This window comes from Hevea brasiliensis, unplaced genomic scaffold (genome assembly GCF_030052815.1).
Source record: "Hevea brasiliensis isolate MT/VB/25A 57/8 unplaced genomic scaffold, ASM3005281v1 Scaf509, whole genome shotgun sequence".
Taxonomy (NCBI): domain Eukaryota; kingdom Viridiplantae; phylum Streptophyta; class Magnoliopsida; order Malpighiales; family Euphorbiaceae; genus Hevea; species Hevea brasiliensis.
In genome coordinates, this window is record NW_026615039.1 from 38,269 (window position 1) to 43,884 (window position 5,616).

At 33.3% G+C, this 5,616-nt stretch overlaps 1 non-coding gene across 1 annotated transcript; it reads left to right on the top strand.

Annotated features, from left to right (window-relative positions):
- Positions 1-1,131: 1,131 nt before the first annotated feature.
- LOC131177498 (small nucleolar RNA R71) lies at positions 1,132-1,238 on the top strand. The gene has a single exon (XR_009146957.1). It is a non-coding gene; the product is annotated as a small nucleolar RNA R71 (small nucleolar RNA).
- The last annotated feature ends 4,378 nt before the right edge of the window (positions 1,239-5,616 follow it).

Consider the following 5,616-nt stretch of genomic DNA (forward strand, 5'->3'; position numbering starts at 1 on the left):
ACTTCAATACTTCCAAGAACTTCCCAAATTGTTTATCCAATTTTGCTTTCTGGAACCTTTGTGGGAATGGTAAAGGTGGCATGTAGGCTTTAGGTGCAACATATTTAGGTTCTTCTTCTTTGCTTTCCCTCTCCTTACTTCCTTTTTCTTCCACTGAGTTTTCTTTTTCAGCCTCAATTCTAACTTCAGGTTCAGTTTGTTCATCTCCTTTTTCTGTTTTTCTCTTCTTCAATCTTCTCTTCAATCTTTTTATCTCCATTCTCCAATATTTTTCCACTCCTCAATGTAATAGCCTTGCAATGCTCCCTTGAATTTTCTGGCTGGCTAGGGAGCTTTCAAAATGCTTTGTTATTTGAAGAGCTAGCTTGTTGAGCTATTTGATTCTCTAACATCTTGTTGTGTGTTGCCATTTGATCCACTTTAGATGCTAATTGAGAAATCATTTCTTGTTGACTTTGATGGCTCACAAGGAGAGTCTCAATCATGGCTTCCAATCTAGCTATCTTGTCTGGTTGTGCTTGTTGTGGTAGAGGTGGAGCAGGTGCATTTTGAGGTTTAGAAATTCTAGGAGGAGGACCTCTATTCTGCTGAAAATTCTGATGTTGTTGATACCCAGAAGGTTGCTGAAAATTTTGATTTTGTCCTTGTCTACCTCCCCAAGAGAAATTGGGGTGGTTTCTCCATACTGGATCATAAGTTGCAGAAAATGAGTTACCACCTGGTCTTTGATTGTAGTTCCCCACATAATCCACTTGCTCACTTGAAAAATCTTGATTAAGTGCAAAAAAATCTGCTGCACAGTTGATATTTGCAGCTCTGACTTCTACTGAATTACTAGAACCTCCAGCTGAAGAATCTACTTTCATGCTTAGCTTGTCCATCTTCCTTGTCAAAGCATCAAACTTAGCATTAATCATATTCATGGCATCAAGCTCAAACATACCAGCTGGTTTCTTGATCTCATTCCTCTCACAACTCCATTGGTAGTTGTTATAAGCAATTTTATCAAGAGCAGAAAAAGCTTCATCTTCAGATTTTTCCATAAGATCACCTCCAGAAGATGCATCAATTGTATTTCTAATAGCTGGCGAAACTCCATTGTAAAAGTGTTGAACAAGTATCCACTTAGGAATCCCATGATGTGGACATCTCCTTTGCAAATCCTTGTACCTCTCCCATGCTTCATACAAGCTCTCATCATCTCTAGGTTTGAAAGAAGTCAGCTCATTTCTTATCTTAGTTGTCTTGCTTGGTGGAAAATATTGAGCTAAAAATGCTTGAGAAAGTTCTTCCCATGTTGTGATAGAACCCGGTGGTAAAGAATGTAACCACTCTCTAGCTCAGTCCTTCAGAGAAAAAGGAAATAATCTGAGTCGAATTGCATCATCAGAAACTCCATTTATCTTCAACATATCACTGATCTCAAGAAAGTGTGCTAGATGCACATGTGGACTTTCACTTGGATTTCCTCCAAATTGTGATTGTTGTACCATCTGACAGAGTGCAGGCTTCAGTTCAAAATTATTAGCTTCTACTCTTGGTCTTGTGATACTTGGCATGAAATCCCCAATGTTAGGATAGGCATGATCCTTCACAGAGCAGTTGTTATTGTTGTTGGCCAATTCTTCTTGTAATTGCTCTTGCTCTTGCGCTCTTTCTTGTTGTTGTTGAGCTTTAATTTCAGCCTTTCTCCTCTTAGATTCTGCTCTTAAAGCTTTTGCTGTCTTTTCTATTTGGATCAAAGAATAAATTGATTTCTTCACTTTTTGTCCTTCTCATAAAATAAAGTACCTGAAAAAACAAAATAAACAAATTCTCAAAGTAAAATGGTAAAAAGAAAATAAAATAAAATGCCCAAATTAACCAAGCAAACAATTGTTCAATATCAAACAAAAAAATCAAATCCCCGGCAACAGCGCCAAAAACTTGATGTGGCGAATCTGCAAGTATACAGGTCATCTCAAGTAATAAAGTGATGAATCAAGTATCGTTCCCACGAGGATTTGCAGTTTGAGTACCAAACTATGAATGAAGCGATTATTTAGGCTAATGATTAATGAATAAGTGGTAAATGTAAATGAGCAAGGTAAATTGATTAATCTAATTAAAATGGGTAAAGAGCAACAAATAAATTCTAAATCTAGTTTGCAATTAAACTAAATTAATAATGGGTAATTTAAATGAAAGTCTAATTATGTTGAAAATGATTCCAGAGTTGGGGGTTTATGCATAAATTAATTGGGATTTGTCTTGGGCATTCCAATTTTTAGGGAAAAATAGAGTTTGAAGGAAATTGATTCTAAATTCCTTTGATATCTTTTTCAAGCAAACCAAAGTGTGTTCTAAAATAACCAAACCTACTTTCGTATATTATTTGATTACTTTAAAACCCATTAAGTTTTGTAACCAATAATTAATTCCTCTTAAAATCCTAGTTTATTTCTAAATCTAGGTGATTTTAAGTTCCAATCCTTGATTATCTATCAATGACTTTCACCTTTCGGTCCTTCAATCAAAGATTAACACAATACCCAATGGGTACCAAGATTAGGCAAGTAAATCAAGCACACAAGGAAAGAATCAAAACTCATATTTATGTAAAATAAGGAAATACCCAGTCAAAATCCACAAATTAATCTAAAACATATTTCCCAACTCTGAAATCTAAAGAGTTTACTCACTCATAATGGTATTTACAAGAACGATTGATGGAAAAGTAAAGAAAAACATTATAAGAGGACTAAAATAGAAAAAGCCCAGGTAGAAGAACCAAAATCTCTGGTTTTTGGAGCTCCAGAACTGGTGCAGCAGCTCGTCCCCAAAAGAAAATGGCGTCTCCTCCTCTTCCTCTATTAAATTTTCTTTCCTTTTTGTTTTTCCTTCCTTTCCTCTTGTGGCAAAAACTAGAAAATGATGAATTTATATCGTCCCAAAAAGTTGCCCTAAAAGTAAATAAGAGACAAGGAGTGGTTAGGAAATGAGGTGTAAAATTGTCCAAGTCAGCAGCATTATTCACGTTCTGGGCAGTCTGCTTAGGGTTCGGCTTAACCCTAAGCAGCTTGTTAGAAAATTTCAGCCTCTGGTCGCCTTTATGCGCTTAAATTTAAGCAAACCCTCAAGAAATCTCAGAGACTTAGAGTAAAATAGACTTTTCTGCTCATGCTTGACTTGTCTTTGCACCTTATATGCTTCTTGCTTTACCCTAAGCAGGATCTTAAGCAAAGTCTCAAGCAAATTTCAGCTAACTTGCTCTTTCAAGACTTGATTTCTTCAACTTTCCTCTATACTTAAAGAACTCCAAATTTCTTCAAATCACTTCCTAATGCACTCATTGATCCTCGATTTGCCACAAAATCCTATCAAAAACAACAAAATTACAAAAATCAAATATAAAGTATCTAAAATTAACAAATAAGCTAAAATAGAGCTAAAAACATAAAATATACTAAAATATAAGGGCAAAATGGATGCAAAACTACCCTAAAATGCCTATATGAAGTGAGTGTAACACTTTACCTAGCCCCTAATGCTCAAAATTTTAGGCACATCCATTATTGACCTATCTTGCATTAGTTAAGTTAATCCCATTGAGCCAGTAAACATGCAAATAATTTTAATGTCCTCAGGCACATCCATTATTGGCCACCAAACCATTTACATATTTACAACATCTCATGCTTAACAATTATTCTTAAGAAAATCTCTTAATTTAATTGCATCTTACGCAAATATTTAAAATTTCTTAAAATAATTGCCTCAATGGAGGGCCCATGTTATAATTACTTTAATTATAGCATTTCCAACTTAATCATTTGTTTGGAAGATTTTGTGGTCGTCCTAATTACTATTAAGGTCTCACTTTGCACATTATCCAATTAGCATGCATATATCATATACTTGCATACATTCCCATACATTTCATGCATTCATGGATAATAAATAAATATGGTATGATCATGGACTTTTCTAAGGGATTCAATTCTGAGCCACTAAGAATTGAATCGGGGCATTCCTAGGTGCATTTCATTCATTCATATTACAAGAGTTCTTTGAAGGAGTACATAATCAACACTTGACATTGAATTCCTCCCACTGGTCTCACCAATGCTCTTGACCTCCTTGATCTTCTTGTAATCCAATATTACATAGTAATCCTTGGCATACCAAGGCGAATTTACAAGAACTAAATAAATGAAATTACAACCCAAAATTATTACAACCTTAATAATATATGCCCATAATAAATTAAAATAAATTAATTAATTTACAACCCAAAGAAAGCATAAAAGAAATAAATCCAATTACATTGGTCTTTTATAGTCCATGATCATCCATCATGCATATCACTATTTAACAATTAAATAAAACATACATACTTAAATTAAATTGAATATCTCATATTCAACTTAAAAATCTAGATTTGAATATGATTCAAACAAATTTAAAAATTCATATTTGAATTACAATTAAAAAAATTTAAAAATTTAGATTTGAATCACATTCAAACAACTTTTAAAAAATTCAGATTTGAATCACATTCAAACAACTTTTAAAATTCAGATTTCAATTACATTCAAACAATTTTAAAAATTCAGATTTGAATCACATTCAAACAACTTTAAAAATTCAGATTTGAATCACATGCAAACAATTTTAAAAATTTAGATTTGAATCACATTCAAACAACTTTTAAAGTTCAGATTTGAATCACATTCAAACTATTTTAAAAATTCATATTTGAATCACATTCAAACAACTTTTAAAATTCAGATTTGAATCACATTCAAACAATTTTAAAAATTCAGATTTGAATCAAAATTTAATTGTGTGATTAAAACACCTAATTAAACATTTTAATTAATCATAGGATGAACCTTAGATCATACAAAAATTGTAGATTCAAAAACCCAAACCTTGCGCACACCATTGGAGACCACAAAGTGTGCGCACCATTGGTGTTCATCACCATGCCGCCACATTTTCTTTGCAACCAGCAATGGATCTATCATCTCATGATCAAACCACACAATTAAATCATATAATCAACAATCTAAATGGCAAATATAGTGACTCTGATACCAATTGAAGGAGTGAAAGTATGAAAAACACAAGTTTAGATCATTGAAATTCAAAATTTTTCATCTAGGGTCACATGCATCATGCAAGATTTATTTTTATCTATTTGATTTCAATGATAAACAGTATATTAAAACTCTTTTAATATATTTTTGGATCTACATTTGCCATTTAAGATTTTAGAATTAACAGATTAATTTATTAGAACCCTAGATTAGATCAAGAACAAGTGCACTAACCTTTTTTATGCACTGCAGTGTGTTTGGCACCTTTGGGATGCGCCTTAGGACACCAGGTGTTGTCCCTCTAGCTTGTCCACACCAAGATCACCTATGGCAGCCCTTGAATAGCTTTTAAAGCTTTTTCTATGAATTAGAAAATCAAGTTTTGCCTTGCAAGAGATTACAGATGTAAACAGGACACTAGAAACGATTTCTAGTCTTTTTAATTCAAGAGATTGTTAGCTAATCTCTTTGAATTATTGAGAGATGAAGAAGAAGAGAGGAGGGGCAGCCAAGGGTGGAGGCACCAAAGAAGAGT